Source organism: Lepidochelys kempii, chromosome 17, assembly GCF_965140285.1.
Source record: "Lepidochelys kempii isolate rLepKem1 chromosome 17, rLepKem1.hap1, whole genome shotgun sequence".
Classification (NCBI taxonomy): Eukaryota; Metazoa; Chordata; order Testudines; family Cheloniidae; genus Lepidochelys; species Lepidochelys kempii.
This window is the reverse complement of record NC_136396.1, coordinates 9,018,277-9,035,467: the sequence shown is the minus strand read 5'-3', so window position 1 is coordinate 9,035,467 and position 17,191 is coordinate 9,018,277. Positions and strand designations below refer to the sequence as shown.

At 42.4% G+C, this 17,191-nt stretch overlaps 1 protein-coding gene and 1 pseudogene across 13 annotated transcripts in view; one reads left to right on the top strand and one right to left on the bottom strand.

Annotated features, from left to right (window-relative positions):
* MSI2 (musashi RNA binding protein 2) overlaps positions 1–17,191 on the top strand; it is a 377,475-nt gene that overhangs the window by 94,764 nt on the left and 265,520 nt on the right. The window lies entirely within an intron of this gene.
* Positions 7,665–16,418, bottom strand: LOC140899829 (beta-arrestin-2-like; annotated as a pseudogene).

Genomic DNA, 17,191 nt, shown 5'->3' with positions numbered 1-17,191 from the left:
GGTTTAGCAGGCCCATGCTCAAACCACTGAGCTATCCCTCCCAAACATTTATCATCTTCTTAGTTTGTGTATGCATGCATATATGTTGAATATGAGTGATTCATGTGCATTCAGTATGTTGTGTGTATAATATAATATCTATTAAGGCAATGTATAGCTTGAGTTCTTTGGTTTGTGTGGTAGTATGTATGCATATGTGTTGTATATGGGTGATACCTGCGTTCAGTGTGTGATATTATATCTATCAGGTTATGCATATATGGTGCTTCTTAATTTAGGCAAACTTGACAGTGTGGGGACGCAGGTAGGGTGATCTGAGAGCAAGTGTGAAAAATTGGGACACTTTTTTTTTTTTTTTTCCCCGGGGGCAGCAGGTTTAGTTACCTGTATAAGACAAAGCCCCTACAATTTAGATAATATCGGAAAGTCTGGTCACCCTACACCAAGGTGAGGAATCCCAGCATCTGTTTCTCCTGGTAGGAACATAAAAGCAGTGAAGCATTTGTGTTCTTCCTCTTAATGAATGAAGAAAAGTGTGTTAATTAGCTCCATGAGCCGCTGATGATGATGACCAGTGAGAAAAGTTTCATTCTGCCAGAGGTCCCGTGATCCGGCGTTTTCATCTGGCATCAAGACATTTAGTTTTAACTAGAAATGTATATTTCATGGGTCATTCTAACTTGGTTTTCTATCATATTTTTTGTGGTGTGATTTCCCCTCCTCCCTTTTTTTTTCCCCCCTGGAGGCAGCACTGCTGTTTTTTCTCTGCTTTCCCCTCCTTTGAATCATAGAATCATAGAATATCATAGAATATCAGGGTTGGACGGGACCTCAGGAGGTCATCTAGTCCAACGCCCTGCTCAAAGCAGGACCAATCCCCAACTAAATCATCCCAGCCAGGGCTTTGTCAAGCCTGACCTTAAAAACTTCTAAGGAAGGAGATTCCACCACCTCCCTAGGTAACGCACTCCAGTGTTTCACCACCCTCCTAATGAAAAAGTTTTTCCTAATATCCAACCTAAACTTCCCCCACTGCAACTTCTGACCATTACTCCTCGTTCTGTCATCTGCTACCACTGAGAATAGTCTAGATCCATCCTCTTTGGAACCCCCTTTCAGGAGTTGAAAGCAGCTACCAAATCCCCCCTCATTCTTCTCTTCCGCAGACTAAACAATCCCAGTTCCCTCAGCCTCTCCTCATAAGTCATGTATTCCAATCCCCTAATCATTTTTGTTGCCCTCTACTGGACGTCTTCCAATTTTTCCACATCCTTCTTGTAGTGTGGGGCCCAAAACTGGACACAGTATTCCAGATGAGGCCTCACCAATGTCGAATAGAGGGGAATGATCACATCCCTCAATCTGCTGGCAATGCCCCTACTTATACACCCCAAAATGCAATTGGCCTTCTTGGCAACAACAGCACACTGTTGACTCATATCCAGCTTCTCATCCACTGTAACCCCTAGGTCTTTTTCTGCAGAACTGCTGCCTAGCCATTCGGTCCCTACTCTGTAGCGGTGCATGGGATTCTTCCGTCCTAAGTGCAGGACTCTGCACTTGTCCTTATTGAAACTCATCAGATTTCTTTTGGCCCAATCCTCTAATTTATCTAGGACCCTCTGTATCCTATCCCTACCCTCCAGCGTAACTACCTCTCCTCCCAGTTTAGTGTCATCTGCAAACTTGCTGAGGGTGCAATCCACACCATCCTCCAGATCACTAATGCAGATATTGAACAAAAGCAGCCCGAGGACCGTCCCTTGGGGCACTCCACTTGATACCGGCTGCCAACTAGATATGGAGCCATTGATCACTACCCATTGAGCCCGACAATCTAGCCAGCTTTCTATCCACCTGAAAGTCTATTCATCCAGCCCATGCTTCTTTAACTTGCTGGCAAGAATACTGTGGGAGATGATGTCAAAAGCTTTGCTAAAGTCAAGGAATAACACGTCCGCCGCTTTCCCCTCATCCACAGAGCCAGTTATCTCATCATAGAAGGCAATTAGATTAGTCAGGCATGACTTGCCCTTGGTGAATCCATGCTGACTGTTCCTGATCACTTTCCTCTCCTCTAAGTGCTTCAGAATTCATTCCTTGAGGACCTGGCTCCATGATTTTTCCAGGGACTGAGGTGAGGCTGACTGGCCTGTAGTTCCCAGGATCCTCCTTCTTCCCTTTTTTAAAGATGGACCTTGCAAAGGGCATGTGCTGTTTAGGAAAGACAGAAATAAAGGTAAAGGTGGTGGAATAGCATTGTATATCAATGATGAGGTAGAATGTAAAGAAATAAGAAGCGATGGAATGGATAAGACAGAGTCCGTCTGGGCAAAAATCACATTGGGGAAGAAAACTACTAGAGCCTCCCCTGTGATAGGGGACGCCCATATACAGATTGGAGGACGAGTTCTAGTAATAATAATAGGGCTCAGATTTTCCCAGATGCAATAGCTGATGGATTCCTTCATCAAGTAGTTGCTGAACCAACTAGAGGGGATGCCATTTTAGATTTGGCTTTGGTGAGTAGTGAGGCCCTCACAGAGGAAACGGTTGTAGGGGACAACCTTGGTTCAAGTGATCATGAGCTAATTCAGTTCAAACTGAATGGAAGGACAAATAAAAATAAATCTGCGACTAGGGTTTTTGATTTCAAAAGGGCTGACTTTCAAAAATTAAGGAAATTAGTTAGGGAAGTGGATTGGACTGAAGAACTTATGGATCTAAAGGCAGAGGAGGCCTGGGATTGCTTTGCTCCTGTTCTCCTTCTGCCGTCTTTCTTTTCCACCTGTTCAGATCCCATTTACATTCACACAGCTCAAACTCTTGCCCTTTGATAAAGGACTTCAAGTCTAAAGATCCCAAATGCTTTCACTGGTCCTGCAGCCCTCAGCACCATCCCATTCTCACTACCTATTTCTCCTCCTCTCTACTTCCCACCACTTCCCCTCTAGGTTAGCTTTTCCTTGCCAACCCCACATCATTCCTCCTCTCTGGTCCAATCCTCATCCCTCCAGACCATTCAAATCAGCATCCCACTTCCCTAACTTCAGCGGAAGTTTGTGCTCATTGTTTGGAGGGTCTCATTTCCGTCTGAGCTGAACCCTGAAGGGCTGTGGGATCTTTCTGCATTGGAATCTTTTATCATGATTCTCCCAAGATTTCAAAGTGCCCCGGCTGTAAGTCTCAGAGGGTTTTATGGATTCTGGGGTTCTTCAGGCAAGAAGGACCTGCAAACCGGGAAGTGAGAGCATTCTGCAGGCAGAACAGGTGTGGGTGCCAAACTAAGCAGCGCGATGACAGGTTTCAGAGTAGCAGCCGTGTTAGTCTGTATTTGCAAAAAGAAAAGGAGTACTTGTGGCACCTTAGAGACTAACCAATTTATTTGAGCATGAGCTTTCGTGAGCTACAGCTCACTTCATCGGATGCATACTGTGGAAAATGTAGAAGAACTTTTTATACGTACAAAGCATGAAAAAATACCTCCCCCCACCCCACTCTCCTGCTGGTAATAGCTTATCTAAAGTGATCACTCTCCTTACAATGTGTATGATAATCAAGTTGGGCTGGAAATGATCCCTTTAGATAAGCTATTACCAGCAGGAGAGTGGGGTGGGGGGAGGTATTTTTTCATGCTTTGTGTGTATAAAAAGATGTTCTACACTTTCCACAGTATGCATCTGATGAAGTGAGCTGTAGCTCACGAAAGCTTATGCTCAAATAAATTGGTTAGTCTCTAAGGTGCCACAAGTACTCCTTTTCTTTAAGCAGCGCGAGTGAACTGATAAAATTGTGCTTGTTGCCTAATGTGAGGGAATTGCTTACATTTGTGCACTCAGTCCATGGGGTTTGACTGGCCGTGTCGCCTAGTGTACAGAGCACTGGACTAGGACTCAGGAGACCTTGGTTTTATTCCCAGTTCTGCCACTGTCTGCTTGGTGACCTTGGGCAAGACACTTCCCCTGTCTTTGCCGCTGTGTTTCCTCCCTTGTGAAATGTGGATAATGATACTGCCCTCTTTTGTAAAGCACTTTGAGATCAGCTGATAAGTGCAATACAAGAGCTAGGTATTATTATTTTATTGAAGTATTTATTTTTCAGTTATAAGAAGACTGATTGGTGTGACTCAATGGAGACAACTGCAGTACATTACACGCAGGACAGTATGTGTGAGGGACGAGGAGAGCGGCTTGACTGCCAACTATACACTTCTCAGGCCTCTTTGTACAAAAATCTCTAATGGCTTAGTGGGCTAACAGTATCCATTGCTTTAACTTTGTTTATTAACACTTATCATACCTCTCTCTTCCCATGTGTCTTTACCTCCCTCCCTTCCTGCCTCCCTCCTCAGTGCCTGTGATTTGCAGGCAGATGAACTTTCAAGCCAGCAGTGTAGGACTGTGCATCTTCCCTGTTTCCCAGATAGTGACTTGATGGCATAAAGCTGAGAAACGAGTCTTCAAAGTTTTGGTCGGTAGTTACCGCTGTTCCCTGACTGCCTCTCTGTTTCAATAAACAATTGATTCAAAACCATGGTTTCCAGTACTGGGAAAAATATTTCATGCTGGGTTTGTAAAAATGATCTAGATGGAACTGACATCATGGCTATAAAACACCTGTAACATTACACATTTAGTTATGTTACTGGAGGCTTGAGTTTCTTTTGATTAGTAGTATTTTATTTGCCACTTTCTTCCCCGCTCTGAAAGCAAAGCTTTCTGTATATGAGGATTTATAGAAATGTGTTACTAGCACAAAAAAAGTCACTTACAGTAAGACATTGGTATAAAGGAGAAATAATATATTGTTTTGGAGTCTTTGGCTGATTTCTCTTTCTTAGTATGATCATTTTAGCTCAGAACAATATATATAATAATCATTAATATCAACAATATCATCTTGCAGTTTTTCAGTACCTTCCAGTCAGGCTCTTGGAAGTTTAGACATCTTAATGAATAAAGCTTCACAACATGCCTGGGTAGACTATACATACCCGCCTACCCCCAAACCTTTTACAGGCATGGAAACTTAGGCACAAAGGACTCGATTCTGCAAGGTGCTGTCAGTGGCAGATTAGTCATTGGGCCAACGGGGTCCATGCCCAGGGGCCCTGGCCAATTGGAGGGGTCCCTGAAAATGGGAGCCCCCATGCCTGGACCCCTCTCTGCCAGCTGGGCGCTCCTGCCAGGAAGCGGGGTGAGTCCCCACGCCCCGACCCTGCCCCCCTTCAGGAGTGCCAGGTAGGTGGGGGAAGCCCCCATGCTCTGACCCCACTCCCTGTCAGGAGCAGAAGGGGTAGGGAGGGGCCCCCCCACTTGCTCTGGCCCAGGGCTCCACAAAACTATAATCCGCCTCTGGGTGCTTTGCAGTCTGGCCCTGATCCAGCAGTTGATCTTCCTCACATAGTTAGAGTTAAACTTGTGCTTAAATGCTGAGCACTGTGGCCCCACTCCACCAAAGCATCTTTCAGAGTCAAGCCTATGGACTTTCCCCCATGGTCACAAAGGGAATACAGAGCACATCTGGGAGGCAGGAGCCAAGAGTTTTGAGTTCCTAAATTGTGTTTTAGTCACCATCTTTATCTGTTAGACTAAGGCCACTGCCTGGGTTAAGGCTGGTTGAAGGTTAAGTAAAGTATTTCACTGCTCTGCGTAAACTGGGGGCGTCTTCTCCTTATTCACATGCTCATCTCATTCTTGAGGCCATCATGGCTGCTTGACCAGCAGGCTGAAGGAGTATTCAGTCAGCTTTTAGACCGGGGTAGGCAACTTATGGCCCGGGTGCCAAAGGTGGCACGCAAGCTGATTTTCAGTGGCACTCACACTGCCCAGGTCTTCGCCACCGGTCCATGGGGCTCTGCATTTTAATTTAATTTTAAATGAAGCTTCTTAAACGTTTTAAAAACCTTATTTACTTTAAATACAACAATAGTTTAGTTATATATTATAGATTTATAGAAAGAGACCTTCTAAAAACGTTAAAATGTATTATTGGAACGCGAAACCTTAAATTAGAGTGAATAAATGAAGACTCGGCACACCACTTCTGAAAGGTTGCCGACCCCTTTTTTAGAGTCACAACCATACTATTCCTTGAATGGCCAGTGGGATCTCTGATGGGGAAGGACACTTCCTTCCCCATTGTGGAGGTGGGTTTGGAGTGACATGATGTTGCTTGCAACGCACCTAATCCCCCTGAGAAAATAAAAAAATGAAAGAAAAAAAAGTGATATTTCCCTGTATCGGGATGCAGAGAAGTCTGTTCCAAAAGCCACAGCAAGGAAAAGCCAGGCATTTCTCAAGAGCTCAGTGGTCTCGCATCAGATGAAAAGCTCATCCTTATGGGAGAAAAAAAAAAAAAAGTGGAGTGTTGCATAGATATCAGCTTTGCTCAGCAGATTAAGGAAAACTTGCTCATCAGTAACTGATTGCCATGTGCATCTATATTATGTAGATGAAATTAATCAAGGCTAAGGGTTAAAGTTTCCATTTGTTCTTTTTGAGAAATCATCTGGAGTAGTTTGGCAGGGAGGTAAATTGCTTTAAACATTTTCTCCTCCCTCCCCCCCACGTCTCCCCATGCTCCCGTGAAGCTTTCTTCTCTTGTCGGACTGCTGCCTAGAATCTTAACACAGTGTTGACACTGATTGGACAGGGCTCTTATGAAACACTAGTTGACACTAGCTATTCGATTACGAAGTAGTGGTCTACTTAAAATATGTTCTCCTGCGCTGTATGAGCCACAAACTTTTTTGCAGGGGTTTGTTTGTGTGTGCAGCTGGGGGAAAATATGAACCCGTGAAGAAAAGGAGGAGGATATATTTGTTTCCATTTGTATCTGACTGTATTCTGATTTCTTTTCACACTGGCCTCTGACCTATCTACCTCCCAAATAGTTTTTTCTTTCTATTTATCTTGTTTGCAGGTGTGCGCTTGGAAAAGTGGTGGGTTGACAGTGCTGTAAAAGCATCTCTAACTGCCAAACAGGTGCTGTATGGGGTAGTGATGCAGCAAGCTGCCCTTGGAGTTTGCACTGATGTAACTACCTCAGAGTAGTTAAACTGATGGGAATTTCTCTAGCCTAGACAAACTCTCAAGAATTAAACCAGTTAAGAGTTTTCCCCCCTCAGGTGGCCGAATTAGTTGTGACTATGCATTTTACCACGTTGTTGAAGCCTACGCTTAAAGTGGATCTCTCCATGGTCCGTAGGCAGAGAAATTTGAGTTATTCTCTTTGCAGAGCTGTCAGGAGCTCTTGGTAGCTGCTCTTCATGAGTTTTGCAGCCCTAATTTGGCCAAATTACAGCATAGATCCTCATACTTTTTTAGGAGTGGTGGGTGAAATTCTGTGGCCTGCATTGTGCAGGAGGTCAGACTAGATGATCATAATGGTCCCTTCTGACCTAAATATCTATGAATCTATGAATCTATGAACCCTAACCAGATAGGACTACCCTCCTCTACTGTAGATGCAGTCACATCTTTCTCCTGCCATCTTTCAGCTGCCAGTCAATGCCAGTTGTGATGTGGACACCTGCTGACTAGGAATGGGATTAAGACCTCCCAGGTATTTTTGACAAGAACAGCTATTAGCTGTTAACGATGTTTGGTCAAACTTGCCCTAGTGGTGAAAGTCCCTGGTCTCGTTACCTACTCCCTGAGCCATTAGATCTTTCCTTCCTCAGTGAACAAGGTGAGCGCTTCTGCTCGGCTCTGCAGTGCCTGGGAACTGCTGTTCTGTAGGCAGAAAGCTGCAGCTGTATGCAAATATGTCAACAATCGAAGATACAATATTCAATTTTGCCTAACGTCTTTGCTCTGAGCTCACAGATTTTAATTGGGATGGTTATAACTTTAATCATACAAACATGGGGAACTATTCTTGGTTGAGATTTTTGAGTCAATGGAAGCTGGGGAAAAAATCAGGTCACTCAAGTGCCTCGGTGTCGATTCCGGAATCTAGCTTTGGGCACACAGGTTGGAAAATCTTGGCCTTTGTAGTTACCGTCCAAGAGGTCGCTCCACACTGGGAGCAGATCCTGTGTAAGTTGTCATAGCTCCACTGCTTTCAAATAGGACTATGACGGTTGACAGCAGCTGAGGATCTGTCCCACTGTGTGTGTGAGCAGAAATTGCTCTTCACAATCCCCTCTGACCTCTGTACAGAGCCTTTCTCTTTGCTAGCCCTTCTCTGATTGCTCAAGCTTGGACAGATGATAGCTGTGCTCCCTTGCAGTGATGTTTTGGAAAACTCCACAGCTCAAGTTTCCCAGCTTGACATACTTTAGCCAGCTCTAGCTGAAAGCCTCCTTCCTATGCATACAACTTGTGTATCCTTGCTTCCAGTCTATGGTGAACACGTCGTCTATAAACACAGTCCCTCACAAACGTATGCCATACTGTAGGACACAGTTTCTATGGTTGTAGTTTCTTTTCTTGGCGGATCTCATTTCATTGTAGGAGTGCAGTATAATTGAATCACCAACATCAGTAAATCTTGGCAATGGCTAGTCGATGCATTCCCACTAAATATTCTTACAGTATCTTTGATTGTGAGGTCTCTGGGGCACAGAGCTTTCTTTGTTCAAGGTGACATTCTCAAAAAAAAAAAAAAGCCTCGTTGACAGAGGAGCACAAGTCGTATTGTTTTCTAGTGGAACGTGGCCCCCTAAATCTCTCTGGCACTTTTGAAAATCCTACCCATGGTGCCGAGTTGAATTGGACCTCCAAATGCCTGTTTGGTCCTGAGGTGCTACTGCAGTAGAAATAAAAATAACTAAATTGAAATAATTTAAATGTTAGACAAGGAAGGTGAGGTAATATCTTTTATTGGACCAACTTCTCTTGGTGAGTGAGAGAGAGGGAAGCTTTTGAGCTTACACAGAGCTCTTCTTCTGGTCGCTATGTAAGCTCAGAAGCTTGTCTCTCTCTCACCAACAGAAATTGGTCCAATAAAAGATAGTACCTCACCCACCTTGTCTCTCTCAACATCCTGGGGCCAATATGGCTACAACAACACTGCAAACATAATTTAAATGTTGTCGAACAGTAGCCAGACCTGCACGTGAGCTAAATTTTCTGCACTCTCTGGAGAATTTAGTTTTATTGAGACCACATAGTGAAAAGAAGCTAAAGTAACCAGGAAAACTTAAAGTAGATTTTCTCTCCACCCCTTCCCCCCATCTCCTCTATGCTTCAGTAACTCAGAAACCTGTTTACTAGAACATGGCAATAGAAAACAGCTGTGAGGGTGGTGGTCATTCCAGTAGTGCTGGGTCAGTGGCTCTCTAGAGGACAAGCTCTTACTGGTGAATTTCATTGTAGCCTTTAAAATTCATTGACTTGACTTGACCAGATTTCTCCCCATCCGCCCCCGCAAAAGATCTTGGCACCCACACTTGGGGGCAGTTTTTCAAGAGAATGGTTCTCCCATTTAGGCACCTAAACAAAGTTCTCAACATCCAGCAGCTCCTACTGAGAACAGCGTTGTCGCCGACTAACAGCTTTTGGGGTGACGTTAGCAGAGAGGCGAAGGATGTTTGGGCATGGAGGATGAGTGGCCCTTGTTCTGAGAGCTGATCCCTCTCAGAAAGGGTTACAGTTTGACTCTGGGAGCCGTGGGGAAGCCTTGGGTGCTAATGCAACTATTGCTTTTGCTGTACCTGCAACTGAATAAAGAACTTGAGTTTTTTCACTAGTAGCCCCAGAGACTCTACAGCAGAAACCAAGGTGACAATTTCGTTTGAGATACCTGAGGCAGAATAGAATCTAGCTCCCTTGTTGCTCAGTGAAGCTATACTGATTTACTGTCACAAGAATCTGGCCCAGTGTGTTTATATGGCTAAAAGATTCACTTGATACATAAACTTCACAGTGCTACATTTTTGTGGCTTGATACTAATCAAACAGGGTAAAATTCACTCCTGTGGGGGGGTCAAGGACAAGGCATGTGCAACATTTAAGTCCCACGTAAATCCTATTTTATGTGCTTAAGTACATCATAAGTGGCACATAGGCCATGTGCTAGCTCTCAGGATAGGAATGAATTTCATCCATTGTGCATAAACTCCAGTGTCTGTTTTATACCAGATAAAACATAACTCTCACCATGAAAAACCATCATTTGCCAACCACCTAGTGATATTGGGGGTTATGATGCTTTTCTCCTCTATTCTAAGAATAGTAAATAATTGGCAGCTCTTGGTAAATGTTAACTTTCTTTCATAGAAGCTGTTGAATTCATTTTTTTTTTAAAAATAGCCTTTTGGAACTTGCTTGTGGAATCCCAGAGGCAGGAAACTTTGGAGAATTCTTACCTTTGGTTTTGTATTCTGCTGAAGAGTTCTGGTAATTTAGTTACAAGATCACTTTCCCCATTAGGTGAGTTATTGTTGTTTTTAATCATAGGTTATATGGTAGCCAGAATGTACAGCATAATGGAGTATAAAATATATTTCAGCGCATATACTAAAGATAATTTTTCCAATTATAAACCTATTTAGAAGGCAATAGACACCAAGAGTGATGGAATGTCAAACTGCTGATTAGGTGAGCAAGCTATAATGCTTGCTTGCTTTCTCTTTTTCTCTCTTTCTTTCTACACACACACACACACACACACACACACACAGGTACCCTGAGAAACATTTTAGCTTTCTATCTAATTAGTTTCCTCTGAAGTTAAATTACTTTCCCCAATTTGTGATGCAGATTAAACAGTTTTACACCTTAGTCCTCCAGTCAAGCTCTGTCAAATTGAAATGCCTGGGAAATGAAGGCTGAAGGAATGTCTCATGTACACACAGTTAGCTGAGATTATAAATGACTAACTCCAGAGGCACTCACCTTAGAGTAGCTCCATCGAGGTTGCATTTCCCAAGTTTGTTTATGAGACGGTCATGCGAGACAGTATCAAAAGCTTTACTAAAGTCAAGATATACCACGTCTATCGCTTCTCCCCTATTCACAAGGCTTGTTACCCTGTCCAAGAAAGCTATCAGGTTGGTTTGACACAATTTGTTTTTGACAAATCCATGCTGACTGTTACTTATCACCTTATTATCTTCTAGATGTTTGCAAATTGATTGCTTAATTATTTGCTTCATTATCTTTCTGGGTACAGAAGTTAAGATGACTGGTCTGTAATTCCCCGGGTTGTTCATATTTCCCCTTTTATAGATTGGCACTATATTTTCCCTTTTCCAGTTTTCTGGAATCTCTCCCGTCTTCCATGACTTTTCAAAGATAATCTCTGACCCTGCTGCCATGTACTCCTATATAGGTGATTTTTACTCCTAAGAGAACTACATCTGTTGGGTGATCCCAACTTCAACACACTTTTTGCTTCACAGTGGGAGGTTTTATAAAAATGCAATGGCACGCACAAAATTATCTAATCCTCACTGCGGGGGAAATGTACAGTTTACCTGTGTGACGTTTTAATAGTCCATGCTTCCCAAAATAAGAAGCGTTCCGTAAAACAGAATACACAAGAAAAGCCATATGAAAAGAACAGTAAGAAAACAATATTTTTAAAACCTTTACCTTAAATTCTTCTGATAGGTAACCTCCACATTAAAAAAGAATTTGACCTTTTCTTATCTAAAAATGTGAATAGATACTCTGAGAATCGGAGATGCTTTGACTGTTGCAAAGTCCCTAATTACTTTAAATGCCATTTATTTTTTAAAAAATCACTGGATCAAGCTATCAAATAATTCTAGTGGAAAAACAACAAACCCTGGATTAGCACTGATAAATTACAAATATGCAAGGAAATTAAGTAGGTCGCTGGCTATTCCAAACTGAAAACTCTGTAAACTTGCAACATTACTATGTCTCATATGCGAATGGCGACACTTCACTTCGATCCCACATCATGTATTGTTGATATGACACTTGATTCAATAGGATAGGCATTTCATCTTTCAGATTGACTCTTTAGCCTATTGTTTAAAACAAGAATTACCCAATATGGCTAAAAACAATCTGATTATAATCCAGCCCCTGCAAAATTGGCATGAAGTCAGAGAACTCCTCTCTCTAAAACCACGTTTCACTACCACTCTTTTACAGGACTTGGTCAATTTCAGCCTGCAGAGGCAAATACATTTTTCAAAACATGGGCCAATAAAGGGATTATAATCTTAAATGACTTTCCTCAGTAACAGTCTCACATACTTCGATTAACTGCAGCAACAACATAGTATAGGAACAGAACAATTTTGCAGGTACTTAAAATTAACAGACTTTGTAACCAAAGTTGCATCCCGCTCTCTGCTATCATTTCCTGCAATGGGCACAGATACATCTTCAATGTACAAACAGCCATAAGCATTTTATTTCCAAACTGTACATAATCTTCCAGAATACTGTGGATGATAAATTTAGAACAAAGACATGGATTCAGAAAGAGTGGAGGCTGAATGCGACCATTCATAAACATTAATTTTTAATGGATTAACCAGACCATCATTCCTCTACCGTAAAAAAAAGATAATTAATAAAAATATTTCCCCAACAAAATTTTGTTTGGATGAAAAATTTAAGTCAAATATTGAAATTTAGAGATATTTTGACATTTTAAATAAGAAATTTAAGCTCTATTCTTAGATTTTCTCTGCTTTTTGTTGTCTCTACGTTGAAATGACTCCTGAGCAACAATGGCAATTATTTTCTTCCCCAAATGGTGCTGGTTTTATATGGGGGAAAAAATTACATAAAATTTAAAATCCAAAACCAACAAATACCAAAAACAAACACGCTCACGGGTCCATCCTCTTCTCTGCTGCCTACAACCACAAAGCTGTCAAATACCACCCTTACTGTCACCACCCACTAACCACCCACCAGCCCTTTATGTTTCTTCTGATGTACTCTTAGATTTTGACTGTAATACTTCCATTATTAGAATATTTCTGTGAACTGTTACAAAATTGCATTGTAAAAGATTGTGTTCGATGTCCTTCTTGTGATTAGGATGGCGAGGGTAGCTGGCTTCCATGTCGCACTTGGAATAAGGTGATAATTTGGGGGTTCTTGGTCAATGCTTTTGGTTTCAGCTCTCTGGATAATCTCTGCTACTTGGGTTTATTTTATCCCAGTGAAGACTCAGAACTCATCTGTCTGGCTAATGAGAGAGAGTTTACTGGTTAGAGCCTGAGTCCTAAAATTTGTTTGTAATTGGGATTAGTCCCAATTCACCCATCTAATGGCTGGAAGCCAGCAAAGCTGCAGATTATACTGGTGAAGCTTCATATGCTTGAAATCACAACTATCCTTGTCTGTCCCAGTTACATAAATTGCTGGCCACCAATTCCACGTCTAGACAGGGCTTGAGAATCAGGACTCTTGGGTTCCATTCCCACTCTGTTTACTTGCTGTATGACCTCAGGAAGTGCCTTATCTCACTGTGGTTGTGAGTTTTCATTACTTTGTGTCTGCAAAGCACTTTGAGGTCATTATCTGAAAAATGCTGCCCTTCAAACCATTATGTCTGTTACAACCACATGCTATCAGTCATTCACATTCGTGGAGTAATTCATAATCTTAGAGCAGGTAGAAAGGTGAAATAATAAACTGTGCACAGTTTGGAGGTGTGGTTATGGTTTTTCTTTTTTTCTTTTCTTTTTATTTTCCTTTCCTTTTTCTCTTTTCTTTTCTTTTATGTGTAGGACAAAAGAAAAATAAATTCCTTGGGGGCCCCCTTTCGGAAGGGAGGGGGAGAATTAAAAAAGCGTAGACATAGATGGTTGAAATCCACAGACATCAGGCCCCATATTTGCTGCCCCCGGGGGGGGGAAGGGGGAGGGAAAGGGTAGCCCAGTCCTCCCCCCCTCCAACACAAATGGCCATCATCCTTGTACTCCTTAAGCTGCAGGTGGGTGAAGTCCTCTAATATAATGTCATTGTCCTGCCCCATAGTTGGTTTCATATTTGATGAGATTGGTGTGGATGGGTACATCCGTCTTTTTGGGACAGCTGATGGGGGCCATGACAGAGTGGCTTGCTCTGGGAGCTTGGGGTGAATTAGCAGGAAGGGAAGTGCCACAGGCACATCCTCACCCTGACACAGGACCAGCTTTACCTTCACGTGGTACGAGACTAGGACCCCCGGTACCTCCTTATTGGCCCCTTCCTTGACTCTGGTGCTGGAGGCCAGGTTGGTGTGTTTTGAGTTCCCCAACCAGTGCCAAGCCCCACTTCTCACAGTTGTTGCCAGCAGGGATGTTGGGGTGTAGATCTTGCAGAAGATGGAGCGTGGATACACCTGCTCATCTTGTCCAGTCTTGGCCACAGGACATTTTCTATTGGGTGATAGATTTTCTACTGCGATCTTGATCTTCTTGATGCTCTTGCTTGAGTTGTTGGTGATCTGGACATTCACGCTGACTGGCTCCCTGTGGTGGCTTGTGCCATGGGTAGAAGGAAGACAAAGAAATCTCGTATTTAAGCATGTCAGGGTTGGAAGAATTGCTAAGGCAACAAATTACTTCTATTCATTCACTGAGGGGAACATGTATCACAAAGCAATTGAACTGTCTTTTCAGGAAAACATAGATTGCAAAAGCAGACTTAATTTTGTCTCTCTTTTCTACCAAAGAGCTGCTTTCTGAAACCACTTCCCACCTTGCAACACATGTCTGGGCATTACAGTGTGGTGCATTTGCTTGTCATTACAAATACTTGCTTGGAATGAATCTATTGAAACACTGGGATTTTTTTTTTTTTTTTACCCTTCTGTCTTGCTTCCAAAAGAAGTAGCTTTTTCTTTCTTTCTTGTTCGAATCTAAAGAATGATGATGATTTCAAATATTACTTAGAATAATTGCCTTCCTCCCTCTTTTATATGACACCAGAGCCTTGGCCCAATCTTAAATCAAATGCAACAGGAAAGAGGGCTCTTCACAGGCTCGCAAAATCCTTTAGTTGCAAATGACAATTTTCTGCAGGAAAAGGAAGGGAATAATTGAATTCTGATACCACTTTCTCTCTCTCCCCGCCACCATAAATAAATAAATAAAATTAAGTCTTTAAAACATGGCTGTGGTGACAGTTTGGCGAAGTATCTATAGCAGATTTTGATAGCATTGGAAATTGGAGTGATGTTTACTTTTTTCTATACTCCAGGTTTTCTGTGCAGAGTCTGAGCTTGGTAGAGGTAGAAGGCTTAGTCTTTAGTCATCCAATGGATCCAGCCGGGCAGATGCCGGTTTTGGACGCATCACTGATTTCAATGGGATCTGATTTGCAGGACAGAGCCTTGTGTTTGTAACAGTGTTTGATTATAGTTATAGCCTTCCACATTATAAATGCGTGGGATAATTAATCTGGAATAAGGTAAGGAGCATGTTAAATCCAGATTAAGCTAATTCAGAGGGCAGCGCTCTTACTCTGGAATAAGTGTCCATTTATGGAGTTAATCAACAATAGCTATTCTAGATTCCCTGTATAGACAAGCTGTTAGTAAATCCGGTAGCTATTTACACCAATCAGTTAGAGTAGTGTACGAATATCTGTAATTTAAGGCAGTCCTTGGTAGAATGGCTCAGTGACGGAGGTTCTTGTCTTGACTGTGCATGTCTGGAGTTTACAACAATATTTTTTAAGCAAGAGTCTTCTGGTCCTTCCTTGTATGCACACACAAGCCAGTGGCTTTTTTTTTTTCTTAGCCATCTTTGGGAATGTTTGTCTTTATACTGGAGGGATCATGATTAAGGCTCCCAGAGTGCTGTCTAGAAAACTGTTAATTTGTGGGCATCAAAGGAGCATCTGATTTATCAGCTATTTGGGACATCCTGATTGGTTTGAAGCAGGATTGATTGTGCCTTTCTTTGTATATGTCTTTGGGACCTTAAGAGTTTGTAATACCAGATCAAACCTAGTTTGGGATCCTGCTTTAGCCCAGGGCTAGTACTTGGTGCCTCAAATGGAGAGAGTTCCCATGTGTTTTTGCTGTAAGGAATGGAGGGATTCCTTTCAGACTCCTTGTAGATTTACAGCAAGGAACATGGGATTCAATTTTGCTTGCCTTAGGCCTTGACTGTATTGGAGACTTGACCCAGTTTCAGTCAGTCGTGGCTAGTCACCAGTATAGTGGCACCAATACAAAGCCTTAGCATAGACAGTCAAAGACAGGCTATTTTCACCAGTGGAGATTATTCTTGCTTGAAACTAGACTAAGCTCCACCAACACAAATAATGGCTTTACCTGTCTACATTAGGGGACTTGCACTGTTGTAGCTATCCTCTTGGCTGGTTAGTCAGGTCAAATCCTCCGTGTAGACAAGGCACTAATTTGCATAATCGTAAACTTTGCCAATTGTCATAAAATATATATGGCCCTTTAAAAAAATAAATCCAGCCCCTGCATTTCAGTTGAATAGTTGCAGAAATGAATTACCCAGGCTGACTGTCCATGCTGCTATTTCCTTTTATTGGTTCTAAATCTACCAGCCGTTAATTTAATGGACTCCTTGTTCTCAGGTTATAGGGCAAAGTAAAAAGGAGTGAGTGATGCATTTTTACTATACCCTTTATAAGTTTGAATGCCTCTGCCAAGCCCATTCTGTGTCTGATGGAACACATAAAATCAGGTTCTTTTATACATGGCATCTCTATGTACCCATTTGAGCCATGCTTTCAGTTAGTAAACTGCCATAAACTTTCAAAATGTATGTTTGGTCTGATACTGTCTGCTAGTTCTTTTCACCAGCATTAAGGATCTTTTCCTGTATTGTCTTTCTTACTCTTGATTCCCACTGCAAAATAGCTGGGCCATACAGAAGAAAGTGGCATGAAAGTGCAGAAGGTAGCAGCTTGCTTACTGACCTAGTCGTCTGTCTGGGATCATATGACATTAGTGCTCCTGATGTGCATTGGCTGCCTGTTGGTGGAGTTTAAAGTTTTGATTCTGCCCAATAAAGCCCTAAATGGCTTGGGAGTGGCTTATGTGACTGTCCACCTCTCTCCCCATGCCATACTGCCATAGCTGCTATTAGCAGGGGTGCTTGAGCTGGATCTGAGGTGTTACAAAAGAGGAGCTGCTGGCAGGCATTCTCTGTGAGGGCTCCAGGACTCTGGAACTTGCTGTCCACCCCTGACTGGAAATAGTCCAAATTTGATGAACTTCTGAGAATGGTGAAAAAGACACATGTTCTACACCAGAGGTTCTCAACCTCTTTCTTTCTGAG